General features: G+C 42.7%; 1 protein-coding gene across 1 annotated transcript in view; it reads right to left on the bottom strand.

The window, feature by feature from the left end:
- Positions 1–16,930, bottom strand: part of Tmem182 (transmembrane protein 182) — a 47,013-nt gene that overhangs the window by 18,360 nt on the left and 11,723 nt on the right. The window lies entirely within an intron of this gene.

Genomic DNA, 16,930 nt, shown 5'->3' with positions numbered 1-16,930 from the left:
CAGTGAGAACTATTAGTCAAATTATCATTTTCTTATGGAACATATAGAGTCATTATTGGGAAATAAAATGTATTTTTTTCTCAATCCTGCCTTCAAGGACTAAACAAGTCAATCACCTGTAATCTTAAGAAAAGAAGGGCATTCTAGATTCTAGAAAGCTGAGAAGATGCCCATCACAGTTTAGGGGAAGAAGGCTGCTTGCTACAGGTTGAAGCTGACCAAGCCTTGATTGCAGGGGTGATGAGGCTAGCTTTCATATTACTTTTCAGTGCTGACCCTTGGTCATAGCTCCCAGGCCTGATGTAATATATATCCTGTAGCTGTAGTCAGGTTGACAAAACATTAGGTAGTCAAGAAACGCAATTTAGTCTCAAAATGTGTCTCTAAATACCCCAGTGAAGCACAGCCCCCATGATCCGGAAGATGGCCCATGCTTTGTGTGGAGGAACCTGGGAAGGGGATCTTTGTTGTCCAAACAGCGGAGAAATCCTTGTGAAATATTTTCTTTTGTTTCTTTGTTGTTTTTCCACATAGCACAGTCACAGAGAGCTATCCCAAAGTACTGGAGGCCTAAACTGGACTGGAACTCAATCTAGAAGTGAGAGAGGATGAAGGAAAGACAGCCGGTCTATGCTGGAGCCTACGCTAGCATCAAGCTCACCCCCACATTCATATGCACAGATGGCCTAGGGAGCATGATGGTCTTTGAGAACAAAATTAAATTGTGAAGTCTCCTGCAACCCAGTGACAGCCCCAGGCAGGCAGGACCCAGGGCTTCTGATAGTTCAGTTGACATGGGAACTGCTACCCTAAATGTGAAGGACAGGATAAAAGACTGATTTCCTGTTGAAACTGTAGGTTAATGTTTTCTAGATAGTCCTAAATATAAAATCAGAAAACATAATATCCAAACCTCTCTAGGCTATATCTTAAAGCTCTTTGATATAACAGAACCATGAAACTCTGACTAAGGCTTTAGGGAGCACTCAAGGAGTCAGTGAGCATGAAGCCACTAATTCAGATCTAAGTTCTGGGACAGATTCCAAGCTGGTATTAGGAGCTCTGTGAGCTGTGGTGACTGCTCTTGAAATGGATAGGACCTGAGACAAACAAACAAACTAGGCTGAATTCCTGGATTTGCAGTAACAATTTCTGAAAATATAAAACACTGACAAAGGCTCAGCTTCACGAAGGAGATGAGGAAGGGAGGGTGGGAGGCTTTTGTGAGGAAGCAAATTAAATTGTTTAATATGAATGAAAAAGAAGGGACAGACACTGAGCAAAACAAATGGAGTTCTAGACATTTGTGTGACGGCATCTAAGCCTCTCGTGTTTGTATCCGTGGAAACCGTCGAAGCAGAGACAAGAGATTTTCGTGTAGAAGCAAAGTTACTCCTAAAGCAAAGCTGATCAACACCCCAGGAGAAGAGGGGAAAGATACATTTATAGACACAAGAAACTCCAAAGTCTATAAGGTCAAAGAAATGATCTTAGACAACTAACAAGTGACAAAAAAAATCTATAGCAATTTTGAACACATCAATGTGAGAAAAGTGTGCTGTGTCATAGACAGGGAGCAGTGACCACAGATTCAGGAAGAACAAAGGATTAAAAAATGTAATCTAAAATAATCTAAAAATAGGAAAATTATATTTTAAAAAAGAAACCCACAGTAGAATAACACACTTTAAAGTTCCAGAAGGAAAGATTCTTTTAGCCCGCAACTCTGTATTGAAGGACAACTTGGAAAAACAGGTGGGAAATGAGGCCATTTGTAACTCAGGGGTGAAGCATTGGCCACATCGGGCTCATCCCCCAAACCACTGAAGTGAAGGGAGGAGTTCTGGAGGTCAGCAGGATTCAACACAAGATCACGCTTGAAAAATCAAAATATGAGAGGAAAAAAATGATTAGTATCTGTGACTATAGTAAATCACCACCTTCCCCGCTAACTGCCTTAAAACAAATTCACATGTTAGGATTTAAAACTATAGTCATCAGAGCTCAGCAGTTAGGAGCACTGGCTGCTCTCCCAGAGGACCTGAGTTCGCTTCCCAGCACCCAAGTCAAGCAGTTCCGCATATCCAAAAGCATCTTCTAGCTTCCTTAGGTACCTGTACATCAAAGCATATATACAGACAGACAGATGGACAGACAGGCTGATACATTCAAACACACACACACACACTAACACACACACACACACACACACACACACACACACACACACACACACGAAAACAAATTTTAAATTGCTGCCACCATAATGTAGTAGAAAACTGTAAGTATTAGAATTGGTGTCCTGTGTGTTTATCCCTGCCTGCCTCCATGAGTCTTTCTGAGCCTCTACATCTCCTGCAAAAGAAAGACGTTTGTTTCCACACATGAGAAGTACTGGAAGGTCCCACTGCAAAGGCTTTTTATTTTATTTTATTTATTCATGTTACATCCAAATTGCTGTACCCCGTCTGGTCCCCCCTCAAATCCCTTCTTCTATCCCCCCTCCCTTTCTCTAAGAGATTGGAGGCCCCTCTGGGTATCCCTCCCACCAGAGACATCAAGTCTCTGCAGGGCTAGGTGCATCCTCTCCCTCTGAGACCAGACAAGGCAGTCCAGCTAGAAGAACATATCCCACATTCAGGCAACAGTTTTTAGCATAGCCTCTGCTCCACATGAAGACCAAGCTGCACATCTGCTACATATGTGCAGGAGGCCTAGGTCCTGTCCATGCATGTTCTTTGGTTTGTGGTTCAGACTCTGAGAGCCACAAGGATCAAGGTTAGTGGCCTCTGTTGGTCTTCCTGTGGAGTTCCTGTCCCCTTCAGGGCCCACAATCCTCCCTCCTGTTCTTCCATAAGAGTCCCCAAACTCTATCCACTGTTTGGGTATGGGCGTCTGCATCTGTCTGAGTCAGCTGATGGGTAGAGCCTCTCAAAGGACAGATGGCAAGACTTCTTAAAGATTCCCACTCTGACTCCTTTTTATCCAGAGATGCTTTTATGCAACCATAGTACATAGGTATATGAAATAAATATGCAAACCAGATATTTACTGATGTTAGATTACTAAGAGGTTTGTTTTAATAAAATTCTTTAGGATGATACAGTGTATTTGGTAGAGCACTTGCCTATCATGCACCAAGTACTGGGTTTGAATCCCAATGTGACATGAACAGGACATGATGGTATCTTTTTCTAATCCTAGCAATTGGGAGGTGGAAGCAGTAAAATCATAAGTTCAAGATCAAACATGGCTAAATAGCAAGTTCAAGCACATAGCCTGGGCTACATGAAACCTGTCTCAAAAAACTGTGTGAATGAAATAAGAAAAAATTTGGTATATTCATTATTTTTACCATTTATTAAAGATGAAAACAAGTTTTCATGCTAATGAGACAGGTGTGTCTGTTTACTTTTTGAATAAAAAAATTAAATCTTGACTGGATATTTGATATTCCAGGATTAGAGAGTCTTCAGTGCTTTTTAGAGTTAATCAATATTTTTATTTTAGAGTTGTCAAAGTTAAGTATGCCATCTTATGCCAAAGAAAAATGTACTAAAAATAAAAAGAAGTATGTTTATGGCCACTTCCAAAATTGCTTGGAATTTTGTCCCAATCTCAACCTAAAATTCATTTAACATCCTTTTAAATGAAATTCAGGTGACCACTCAAATTGGTATTTCAGTTAAATCAAATTTCCAGATGGAACACACTTCAAAGGCATGCTATCTTGACGCTGATACGGGAGGACAATATTAAACTCTTAGGCTTCTGTGAGAGCAGAAAACTTTACATGGATAGTCAGACAAAGAGCAGCAAAAACAACAAAACCAAACCACCCACCACCGCAATTCATGACGTCTAAGAGCCTCAACCCTGAGCTGAGGTGCTTCAGGGAGTGCTGGCTGACCCCCGCGATTCATGATGTCTAAGAGCCTCAACCCTGAGCTGAGGTGCTTCAGAGAGTGCTGGCTGGCCTTTCCTGGCATGACAGCAGGCCACACTGTGAACAAACATACATGTGTGTGCTGAGGACTAAGGCTTCCACGGAGTCATGTGATGCTACCACCGTGAATGCAGCCACAAACACTGTGGGTCCATTATGAATGGACTTGGAATTTGGTTTTGGTTAGTACACATTTAGAATAAGTTAGAGGCACTGCCTGCCTGGGAAGCAGAAAAAATAAAATAGTCTCCAGGAAGTTTCCTGCGTGACCTTGTCATGTACTTAATTTTCCGCCTATGCTCCAAAAATTCTGAAGCACATGCCTTCAAGCATCCCATAGGATTATCTGGAACTTCTGATCTCTTTGACACCTTCCTGTTTCTTTGACACAATAAATTAGGTTGTTTTTACAGGTGCTATTCTTTAATCCAAAACTCAAATGATCCTTCGTAATAAAAACTTGCTGTGTTGGGGCTGAAGAGATGGCTCAGCGGGTAAGAGCACCGATTGCTCTTCCGAAGGTCATGAGTTCAAATCCCAGCAACCACATGGTGGCTCACAACCATCCGTAATGAGATCTGACGCCCTCTTCTGGTGTGTCTGAAGACAGCTACAGTGTACTTTTAATAAATAAATAATAAATAAATCTTTAAAAAAATAAATTTCTTTAAAAAAACTTGCTATGTGTAATTGGGAAGAGAGTGACTAGTGATTGATTTCTAAAATAAATCTAAGATAATAAAGGACCATCAACTGAAAGCGAACTGAGTAGAGAGTCACCACCTTATTAGAGACCACCTAGCTCATTAACAAGAGTGCAGCAAGATGGAAGGCTGCTTGTTACGTCTCCCTGGTGTTCCTAACACGTACATACCACAAACAGCATCAGGCACTGCACCCTCAAATCTCAATGGACACAGAGGTGCCCATTCCTTGAGTAGAACCAGAGACACATTCCAAATTGGCATAAGAAGGAAGCGTGAGAAACATCAGTTAACAAATTCTGAGGCAGGAATAGTGAAGATCGTTAAAGAACCTGGACAATTAGTTCTGCACAGTGGTATTGTGCATATAGGAGCCTATATACACATGCCTCTGTGTGTGTGTGTGTGTGTGTGTGTGTGTATGAATATATACACATGTGCCTCTGTGTGTATTTGTGTGTGTGTGTGTGTATGAATATATACACATGTGCCTCTGTGTGTATTTGTGTGTGTGTGTGTGTGTGTGTGTGTGTGTGTGTGCATGTGGGAATGTATACACATGTGCCTCTGTGTGTATTTGTGTGTGTATGTGTGTGTGTGAATGTGGGAATATATGTACATGTGCCTCTCTGTGTGTGTATGTGTATGTGTGTGTGTGCATGTGGGAATGCATACACATATGCCTCTGTGTGTGTGTGCCTTAGATGGACACAAAGCTAGTTCACAGAGGGAACTCAACCAGCACAACTTTAACAGCTTCAAATGCTGCCAAAGAGGCCAAAGCAAAGCCACAGCTCCGCCTCCTTCCAGCACAAACAAGTACCTCCTGTGTATGTTGCTGCAGCCTGAGGCAAGATGCTTGTCATGTAGGCAGTAATACCTCATGTCCTTGAGCTGCTTGTCTTGGCAGTGACAAATGCGGCTAAAAATACAGAAGTGTCTGCCCCAAGGCAGGAGGACAGTCTGTACAATGTGTCCACATCTGTGGCCTGACCCAGCTCAGGCAGCCACTTACCACCATCAACAGGGCCAAAGGTGCAGTGAGAGACTCTGTGACTATTAATCTCCCTGCTGTAAAACTACCCAAGGTGTCAAGGAGGAAGCATGTTGGGCAGGAGGGAGAGCCCCCCTCCACTCTGGCTTGGGGAACCCTGTGTTTCTTCTAGATGAGAGGAGAGTATTCAGGTGTAAGCGCATTCATGCCTAGGATCCCATGAATGCCTCCTAAGAAGATGGAGGGTGGAAATGGAGCCTTCTCCAACTCTGGGACAGAGGGCTTTGCAGTGCTGGATGGAGGTGGCAATGGCAGGAGCTGTGGCCATAGAAATATGTCTGGTCCCCGGCATACAACGGTCCCACTTGAAATTTCCCAACTTTAATCAGGTCTACAGTCATTAGATCTGGTAATCTGAACTGATCTTTCCCTAGGCTAGAGGCATGGATCATCTGTACTGATAGGCTGCAGCATGAGCCAGCTGCAGTTTCCAATCACAGAGGGAACTCAAACAGGACCTACACCTGGCCATGTTTCTGAACTAGAACAGTGAGCATTTTCTTTTTTTTCTTCTTCTTCTTCTTCTTTTTGTTGGTTTTTTGACACGGGGTTTCTCTGTATAGCCCTGGCTGTCCTGGAACTCACTCTGTAGACCAGGCAGGCCTCAAACTCAGAAATCCACCTGCCTCTGCCTCCCAAGTTCTGGGATTACAGGCATGCGCCACCACTGCCCAGCTCCAATGAGCATTTTCAACACATGATGCTTCATCAAGACACATCTCCCTGTAAGTCAAGGATGTCTGAGACAGTACAGTAAAGCTTGATATCAGCAGCATCCAGAAGGTTGTTGTTCAGGCAGTGAAGAAGGAGACAGTGTGTATAAAGTCCTGTGATGTTCCATCCAAGAGAGCACGTGAGTGCCCTGGGCTTATCCTTCAGCTCAAAGAAGCCTGTTCTCATCAGGCTTCAAGGACTTTGAAAAGCTCCTTCTAATCAGCCTTCCTCCTTTTGATGTTCCTCTCTTTCCTGCTCTGCATCCAAATTATAAAAGTCCAACCTTAGACCCAGTGAGAGATCACTGGCAAGTTGGAAGCTTTGGGGAAGGAAATGAGTTTGGATGTGGTCACGAGGTTGGAGTCCTTTAATGGAATTAGTGACTTCATAAGATGAGGAAAACAGAGCTGGTCCCTCTCTGCCAAGCAAGGGTGGTATCAGAAGACAGGCAACAGAGGTTTTCTCTGGAACCCAGCCACACCTCATCCTGACTCCCTCCCTCCCCAACAGTAGCAAACAAACCCCTTAAGCCACCTACACTGAAGTATTTATGACAGCAGTCAGACAGAAGGTACTACTTGCTCCCTAGGACCTGATTACCACCCTTCTCTCTTTGAAGGGTCATAGCAAGTTATGTTCTTGCCTGTATATAAAGCTGATGGATAAGCCAAGTAGGAAAGGAGACAGACGTGAGAGATGGTATGCCTATCTGATGATAGAGAGATGATGAGATAGATGCCTGTTATCAGTCATATGACCTTACACCTGTTTCTTGGCTTCTCCAAGCCCCAGTTTCCTTCCTTAATATGTGAACAATAATGTTACCTATTTCCTGGTGTTATAATCTCGAAGCACAACACCTGACCTAAGGACTCATATTCTTGACACATGCCAGACTCCGGAATGAATACTTCGCACTACAGTCTCTGTGTGTACAGCCACTCCCACCCCTGGAACATAAACTCCCTCTGGGGCAGACTAAGACTCACTAGTCTTTCTAACTCAAGTGGAAACTTGCTTGACATGAAATAGATGCTCAATAAAATATGAATGAGTGTATGATCATTAACTCTCCAGTTAATCTTCATTGGAGTCTCAAGATTAATGGGCTATACAGTGCTCATGGGAACAAAGTGAAGCTAATTATTTCAAAAGGAAATAAATCTACTGTCTAGACCTCTCGGCCTCAGTGGCTGAATCTGTACTTGGAAGAAACAGTTTCCTATGAATGGGGAGCTGAGTAGCCAGTGGAACATATGCTAATACCTGGGCCCCGGAGCTGTGTCTTCTGTCCCTGAGTTTCCTTGTCTCCTCGCACAGGAATGCATACCTATGAAGCATGGTCCCTATGAGTATGGGGGATTTAGGACCTCCTGCCCTGAATCTGGCCCCACACTGAACACCTAAGGCAGCCAAGTTCCCTGCCCACTTTCCTTTTCACTAAAGAGAAAAATCTTATTGACATCTGAAAGAAAGTTCCATTGGCCTTAACAGCAAGTCACAAAAGGCGATGTTTATGAAACTACTTTATTCACACATTTTTAAATATGAAATTGTAATCTCCTTGCCGAAAATTGTTGAGCAGATCCTAGGAAGTCACTAGCAAAATCTCATTAACAAGAATTCTACTCTGAGTGTCCTGGGATCTTGTAAGAATTCTACTCTGAGTACTTGGCATGTTTTTTTGTTTGTTTTTTTTGTTTTGTTTTGTTTTGTTTTGTTTTTTCTGTTTCACATGACTTGATTCTGCAAATCCCTAACATCATGGAAACCATATCTTTTCAAACAAATTTGTAGCCTTTTATTACAGAACATTAATATAAGTAATGTTCTTCTTCAAATGTAACTCAAGATATTTCTACCATCCTACCAAAGAGAAAATTGTTTAAGAATTACAGTGTTAATTTGCCTTGCCATTTCCATCTATGTGCATCATAAGATACACAACAACAACAACAAAAAGGTGATCAGCAAGTAAATTAAACCCCATTCTTGCAGACACCAAATTGAAATTGTCTTATGTCAGGTACTGTGGCCGGTAATCAATTGCTGGTATTGCATCGTAAAATCCAAAATGCATAAACTGTAGAGAAACATGGCAGTCCATGAGTCCAACAGGTTGAGGGTAATTTACACAGGTTATAGGAAGGATCCCAGGCCCCATTTTAACACACTGCTTAAAGCTTATGACTGAACGAGGTTTTGAGAGGAGGAACAGGCAGGAAAGAAAGAGGGAATGCAGTCAGTCCTGAGACAGTACAAACATGGAAGAGGAAATGTAATCGGAGAATACAGCAGGACCTGCCAGTGACTTAGTATAAAGATGCAGGACAATGGGAGACTTGATGCTAGAGAAGGGACCCCGGAGGAAACATGATATATTTAACTACGCTCCTTGTGAGAGTCATTTTTCTAAGTAACATTTCTGCCTCATGTTTTATGGCTTTCCTCCAGAAGTTATCTTTTAAAAAAAAAAAATCACTCTTAAAAAAATCACTAATTAACTCTTTAAAACTTGGCTATCAATGCACATAATATATTGGTTGAAGGAAACAATTTGGTTTTGAATGACTTATACTAATAGGAAAAGGACCAAAATCTCATACCTCCTTTGCCATTCATAGAACTTGATATTCTATTGGAGTTTAAAGATTTTTGAGATAAAGCACTGGAAACCTGAAAGTACTTCATGGAAATGGAATTGTCTGGTGGAGAAACTGAATAGCTGGATGCTGTTCCCAAGGAACTGAAGCTCAGAAGAAAATTCACAGAATTTCAGAAAGAAAAATCACAAGCAGAAGAGGCCGGCGCCTGCTGCGATGGTGTTTTGCCAGGACCCGTGTTTTGAGTTCATCAGCTGATGTCTCTGAAAGAGGCTCAGTCAGTGCAGAAGCAGGAGCTGGGTGGGTTCATACATGTGTCACACGTGCCAGGAAGAATTCTTAGGAAAGGACACGCAAGATAAGTGACTCCTTAGGACGAACAAGATATCTGTGACACATTTACTCTGTGACAAACTTTCTTATGTTGTGTATACACAGTTAGCAAGTCTGGGGTCTCTGCCATCGTGGTATATACTGTCTGATCATTTTAAATTAAAGGGAGTAAAGAAGCAGCATATGCCACTGTAGGGAACACTGGTCACACATCCTTGGCTGTTAAATGTGTGGAGCTTCCAAGGACCAAGACTCTTCCTTCTGGTTCTATCCCAGCACCAGCATTTTCATCTCTCTAAGCTCTTAACAAAGAAGAAATCACAAATTGGCCAGTGTATATCAGTGCACTTGGATGGGGTTCTTTGTCACGGGCCAGCCAGCCTTGGCCCCTCAACCCAAGAGAGAAACAGGGTTCTGGTACAGGTCGGCAAGATGTCAATGGAGAAAAAATAGCACACACAGGCTAGGACACAAGAGAGCGTTGTATCTGAGTGTCTGTTCTTAAACATTAAACATTAGACCTTTATGGTCATTACAAACGAAAAAGAAAAAGTCAGGCGGCTCAGCAGTCAAGGTACATCTGAGGCTGTCTGAAAACACAATGGATCTAAAGCAGCTGCCACCTCCTCTGGACGGGCACAGCACCCCTGGGCTCAGAGCACCCAGGCCTGCTTGGAGCCCGGTAGAGCCCGGTGGAGTCCCTGGGGGCTGCTGGCTAGCCAGCCAAGAGGGTAGAGGCTCTGAATATTCACCTCACACTCTCTTACTCACACACACACACACACACACACACACACACACACACACACACCAGGCTCAAGGTCCAACCCATCCTTAGTAAAGGCCCACTATGCTAAATTTCTGGGCTAGCAGAGATATCCCCAGGGGTCCCATTCTAGCTAGTTCCTGGGAGTGATTCAACTGCAATCTAATGTGGTCTGCCCTACTTGACTGAAATGAGGATTCTTAGTTGACCTTGCCCTGGGATTATCAACTTCTATTCAGTAAACTTCAATGCTCTACCTCCCTCCTTATCTCCCTAACAATGCCGGAGGCAATTAGTCTAAATGTGTAACACTCCCTAGAAGTTCCAAGCAAGGGCTAGGCTAAGATGTTGGAACATTGATGGTCAGTCAGAAAGCAACGTCCTATTTTTGTTTAGTTATTAATAAATCATATCTTGAGGGGCCACCTCTGAGTTGGGAAATGCCAAAAGGTCCCCAGAAGACTGGCTTTCTTGGAAGCTGTGTGCCTCAGATCCGTGGTCAAACTTTTGGGCCTGACGCGGATTTCATTGGAGTGGGCATGGCAGTTCTTCACATGAAATTGTCTTGTATTTGAAACATCCTAAATATAATTACTTGTAATCCATTGTCTATTGTGCAGGCTCTGACAACTTTTGTGCCTAGTTATGTGGTGTTTCTCCAAGCCCACAGAATTTGTCCAAAAACCATGTACACAGCTCCCCTCCCCCAGAATTCACCTGGACCTCCCATTCTTACTCATCCTTCTAATAAAAAGCATCTGGAAAGTTCCAAATCATGCTTGGCTGGCGGGTAATTGCAGATCTTGTTCCCCTTTATCCATGAACTCAATTTGTAAGTCTTTTCTTCCTCTACCTCATTGGTCGATCCCTGTCAGCAAACCTTCATGGGGCCAAAGGAAGATTTTCATGTGATCCCTACAGTAGACTCAGAGCATCACACTTTGACAACTAAGCAAGAGGCATGGGCCTGGACCTTCAAAGTCAGCATTGAAAAACCACAATCAGAAGCACCTGGCAGGGACCTGCCCTCTTCCAGGGGTTTAACCTAAGGAATGCAGTGGAAATATGCAGCTTTGGCTCACTCTCCTCTTCCCCACTGGCTGTCCTGGCACTAATTGCCACCTGCTCTTTAGAACCATCCTCCTTGACTTTCTGTTTATTCACATGAGTCTCAGAGGTCACCTCTGTTCTGCTCTATAGAGTCCCAGCATCCGAAAATTACAGTCAGAACCCATGTGGCTGGGATCTGCCCTCTTTCAGCAAATGCACTGTTGATATGCCCCTTTGTGATGATCTGTGTATCCTGAACTTCCACATCCCTGCTGAAAGAAGCAGCTCTTTCAAACCGCTCACTGGTTAGGAGAAAACCACTGCACAGACCCAGGGCAGCACTCCTTCCCATAGCTACTCCCTGCATTTGGAGAGGAACTTGCTTTACGCACTTATCTCTGTGAGCCAACACATTTTTGGAAGACTTCCCTGCCTAGCTACTGGACACCAGGAGCTGTTAGAGCAAACATCCCCTGATTGTGGGACAACGGCTGTTGCTCTGGAAATGAATTAACAAGTTGGCTTTCATAAACAATCCACAGGACTTTAACTGCACTAAAGCAAAAGACCACAGATGTAAGCATAACCTTAGCCATGGACTGACAGGAGGCTTAAGAATACAGGAAACCCCACGTTAGATGGGGCAAGCGCATTTTTAAATGCTTGACTTTACCACTCAGCTTCATTATTAACTCAGGGCCCCAAACTAAACTCTGGAGGAGCAGAAATGCAGCAAAAATAGGTGGCATTCATTCACTATATCTAAACTAAGAAGGAAAGTTTGAATCTTCAAAATTAATCAGCATGTTTTGTCTTAAATTATTATGAGGAAAACATACAAACAAAAAAAGTTTTCCATTTGTCTTAGTTAGGGTTTTACACCATGACCAAGGCAACTCTTATAAGGACAACATTTAATTGGGGCTGGCTTACAGGTTCAGAGGTTCAGTCCATTATCATCAAGGCAGGAACATGGTAACATCCAGGCAGGCATGGTGCAATAGAAGCTGACAGTTCCACCTCTTGTTCCGAAAGCAAACAGAAGAAGACTGGCTTCCAGGCAGCTAGGATAAGGGTCTTAAAGCCCACACCCACAGTGACACACTTCCTCCCACAAGGTCACACCTACTGCTACAAGACCAGACCTCCAAATAATGCCACTCTCTGGGCCAAGCATATTCCGCCACACCATTACAATATTATAGAGAACTAAAGTCCCTAGCTTTTTTTTTTTTTGAAGCCACACCCACATTGAAAATTCTACAGATATTTCAGACTGTGGAGAGTTGAAAGTACCGCAGATGGGTAGCCAAATCTTTCATAAGCTATCCTTAGTAGCTTTATATCACCTGTCTCTTTATCTAACACTCTTTCTACAATTATGTAAAGCTATTTTGATATATTCCCTTGGTAGATCTTTAGCTCTCGCAAGTCCAAAAGCAAAGAATGTTAATATTTGTATCTGAAACTTGTTCTCTACTTTATTACCCAACGTCCCATCAATCGATTTGTAAGTACCTTGATTTATTACTTTCTTTGTTCCATTACTACAAATAATCACATAATCCCCTTCTAAGGTTGAAGATGGTGTTCAGCAAGCTGAATCCATGTTCTTAGGCCACTTTCACTGATTCTTGGAGCAGAATTAGATAGCACTTATTTCTTTTGGAAGGAGATCTTGTTGATGTTGATATTACTGAAAGATTAATTATGACACAAGAAATGGGCATGGGACAACATCATTGGGTGGAAAAACCTAAACCTCATTCCTTTGGTTTCCAAGTAGCTGTTTCAAATGCTGCATTGGGCCAATTAAGGTTCTCATGTACCACACAAAAGCACAGCATGCCAGCTGACATGAGCATTGCATGTAATGTTAGCTTCATGCAAGTTTCTTTTGCTCTTTAGATTTGTAATAAGAAAGTAAATTAAATCACTTCATAGTGCTATTAGTTAGTTTTATAAATTTTAAAAAAATTTTTAGATGTTATCAGTGGCAGTAGGTTTCTACAAACAGATGAGACTAAAAAGGAAAGTATGTAACTAATCCCTAGGAAAGTCAGATGGCATCACTTCCACATTTTTGTCTCCAATTATCGCTGATTTCACAAGGCCACATTCCTAAGGTTGGCCCCAGAATTCCAACAGTGCTCATGTTCATTAAAATTTATGAAACTGCAATAAAGTCTTAGACTCAACTTGGAGCAGTTGATCTCAACCTGTGGGTGTTGACCCCTTTGAGGGTTGCATATCAGATATCCTACTTATCAGATATTTACATTACAATTCACAACAGCAGCAACATTACAGTTATGACATAGCAACAAAATAATTTTATGGTTGGGGGGGGTCACCACAACATGAGGAATTGTATTAAAGGGTCTCAACATTAGGAAGGAGAAGAATCTCCCTGCATTACAGGTTGCTCTTTGTGAAATGCACTGACTCTTCAATCCAGCATTAAAGATGATAATCCTCTAGATATTAAGATAAGAATAAATTATTTTCAAGATTTGAAGGGACATCATAGTCAACAGAATTTCAATTGCCAGCCTTATGATATTCTGTTCCAAACCACGGACAACAAGGAGATGCCTCCAATGATCACCCAACACCTGATGGTCAGCTGTCTCCTCCTTGCTGATCAATGGTCACCCTAACCCTGTTGGCCAACCCTCTCCACCCTGTCCTCCCCACTGGTTCTTTTCTCTGTCACTCTGTCCTATGGTCACTTAAACTCAACAACAGAATGGATGGACAAACGTCCAAGGACAAATCAAAACTCCTCTTCAAGTAGCAGCAACTTTCTTACTGAAGACAAGCCACTCTCTGACCTCCCCTGGCACCACAATCAGCCAAAGTATCACCTGACCAAGACAACCAGCTATCCTCCACCCTGACCCTCATGACATCACCATAGAGTTTGCTTAGTCTCCCAAAGGGATGGACTTCCAGTCATGACGCTGCTGCTTTTCTTTCGTGCTGAGAAGAAAATTTGTTTCTGTCTTCTTCATCTTCTCAACTGGCCTTTGGGAACTAAGTGGCTCTTCCTGACACATTGGAATCTCCAGAATTGGGCCTCTGGCCTAAGAGTCCAGTTGGTCTAGTGGGCTTAACTAAAAGAAATACAAGAGGTGAAACATTTTACTAAATTGTCTTTTCTGTTGCCCTAGTGCTAAGCTCTAAGTTTCCCACTGAATGTTCCCTGGGTTGGCCCCTGCTCTTCTCTCTGATTGTGTTAGTGAAACATTCCAGGGCTGTTCTTGCACTGACCTGTCCATCTTGAATCATTCTGAAAAGAATTCTCTCTTGAGCTTTAAAGCTACCTCCATACAATGGTGGCTAACTGTACATTTCCTGCCTTCACCCTGAGACTCTAATCTCAGGACTGACATAATATTCACTTAGCATGCTCAAATGCTTACAAAGCCTGCCCAGCCTTCCTCATCTCCAGTATTTACAGCTCCATCTTTCTAGTTGCTAAGGACAAAAAAGAGTTATCATTCAGTATTTCTTATGTCACCTCCTATATGTAATCCATTGGTAAACCCTGCCACCTGTCCCTGCACACAGGCCGAGGAGACCTGTGCTTCCAGGAAGATTAGGTAAACACACTTGCTTCTATTTTCTGTTATCAGCACAACTAAACACCCTGGATATCACCTAAAATGAATGGTTAAAATACCCATAAAGATGGATAGCAGCAAGCAGGCAAGCTAAGGATCTTGAGACTCCAGGGACAGCACAGTGGTGAAAACATGGGTGTTCATGTTATCCTGTATGCCCCAGAACTGGAATTCAGAAGGTACACAGATAGCTTAAAAAGAAAAAAAAAATCCTCTGCTCAAAAGACTGCACAAGCACCCATTCAGCTAGTCCAAAACTGGCCCTCCTACTCTGGCCAAATGCTAGAGGAGAAGCAAGGGAGCTCAAGAGTCCCTTCTCCCATTCACCACTATACCATTACAGAGATGCTATCTCAGCTCATGAACTCTACATCCAAGACATCTGGGTGTCTATCACCTCCAAGTGGCAGCAAGACCACCCTCCATGGTAACAGTGGGGAGAAAATGGTGTACCAGGGCTTCGAATCATCAGAGAAAGAGATAAAGCAGAAGTTTTCCTACCAGCATGAGGCCTAGGAGATGCGAGGAGTTCACCATCTTATTGCCTACTTCTGCCCAGTCTTACCCTTGTGAGTGAAGGCCACGGGTGGAGTTGTAATGGGGCCTCAACCAGCAAGGCTAGAGTCAGAGGAAGCATATGTAAGACAAGGCCCTGAAGTGGACACTTCTGGTTTGTTTGGAAAGTCAGTTATGTGAAATGATGTTTTACTGGCCCACAGAGGTAAAAGAATGTCTTGCTAAAACAGACACAGGAAAGAATGTTTTCCGGAAGCACACATAGGCAAAGGGATGGCTTAATATAGCAGACACGTGAAAGGATGTGTGATGAAGGAGTATACATATGACGCCATAGGCAGTGGGAGCTGGAGCATTGATTTGGTTTGCTCTACCTCATTATTCTTCACTAACAACATGCATGTATTAGTTCACCTTACACAGCATTGTTGAGCTCCGCTTGTGGTAATGCTGCCATTGAGAGAAACTTCTCAAAGACCTGCTCCTGAGGTTCCTGAGGTATCTTGGGGCTTCTATTTCCTCAGACTTGGTTGAGAGCCTTGAGGTTTTTTCAGGATTGAACTATAGCTGCTGGTTCGTGCATGTTGTCTGTCTGCGGGAAGGACTGGACTGCAGCTGCTGGTTCATGTTTGGTGTCTGCCTGCTTAGCAGACTGGACTGCAGCTGTTGAGTCATATTTGGTGTTAGCTATGGGACTGAACTGCTGCCAAAGAATGAGCTCACCCACAAAGAACTATTGCTGAACATGTTTACTTCCCCCCCCCACCCTGTATCATAATAACTTTTCTCTTCTACTACCTCTGCTGAGTGGCAGGCAAAAGGAGAGGTTGAACCCTTATTAAAGTGTTTTGAAAAAAAAATGTATGCCTACAGAGCCCTCATTATCTGTCATCAGAACAAGGAACATACACACACAGTTGTCACAGGTTATGGAGGGAGACACTTAGAAACCACCTCCAGTGAGTGTACATAAAACCACGCCCACCCTCTCCCTCTACAGAGCAGTGCTAAGAAAAGCTGTCTTAAATCACAGTTTTAAACAAGGTCCATGATCATATAATAGCCTTATTCACTAATTCAATTCCAATTTAAACATCATCAGTAATGCCAAGATGAAGAAAATTGTGACATCAACGAAGACCAGAGTCCTCGGATGCCAAGGACAAAGTACAGAGACTTTTGATCCGATGAGTCCTTGAAGCAGTTCCTTTGAAAATGCTTAAGGAACAAATTCAAAAATACTAGAACCAAACAAAAGCTCGGAGGGACAATAAGCATTTTAAAATGAAAATTGAGTTATTTGAAATAAGGGAAATAAAAACAAGCAAGAAATGTGTTATATTCCCAGATGAAGAGAAGGAAGGAGAGAGTCAGTGGTGTTTGGAGGAAGTAACTGAAATTCCCTTATCTGAACAAGATATAGACAGACAAAAGTGAACAAAGACTAAAAACGCTGTGAAATTATGACCAAATATGGAGGGGGTGTGTCTTCTGTGTCTCGTAGGTAGGAAGAAACAGGATCAGACTGAAAAAAAATAACATTCAAGAGAATTGTTGCTGAAAGTTTTTAAAGTCACCAAAAGCTATAAACATGCAGACCAGAGTAAAGCCCAAACAG

Source organism: Mastomys coucha, unplaced genomic scaffold, assembly GCF_008632895.1.
Source record: "Mastomys coucha isolate ucsf_1 unplaced genomic scaffold, UCSF_Mcou_1 pScaffold14, whole genome shotgun sequence".
In the NCBI taxonomy this organism is placed as follows: domain Eukaryota; kingdom Metazoa; phylum Chordata; class Mammalia; order Rodentia; family Muridae; genus Mastomys; species Mastomys coucha.
This window is presented reverse-complemented; position numbering and strand designations above follow the sequence as displayed.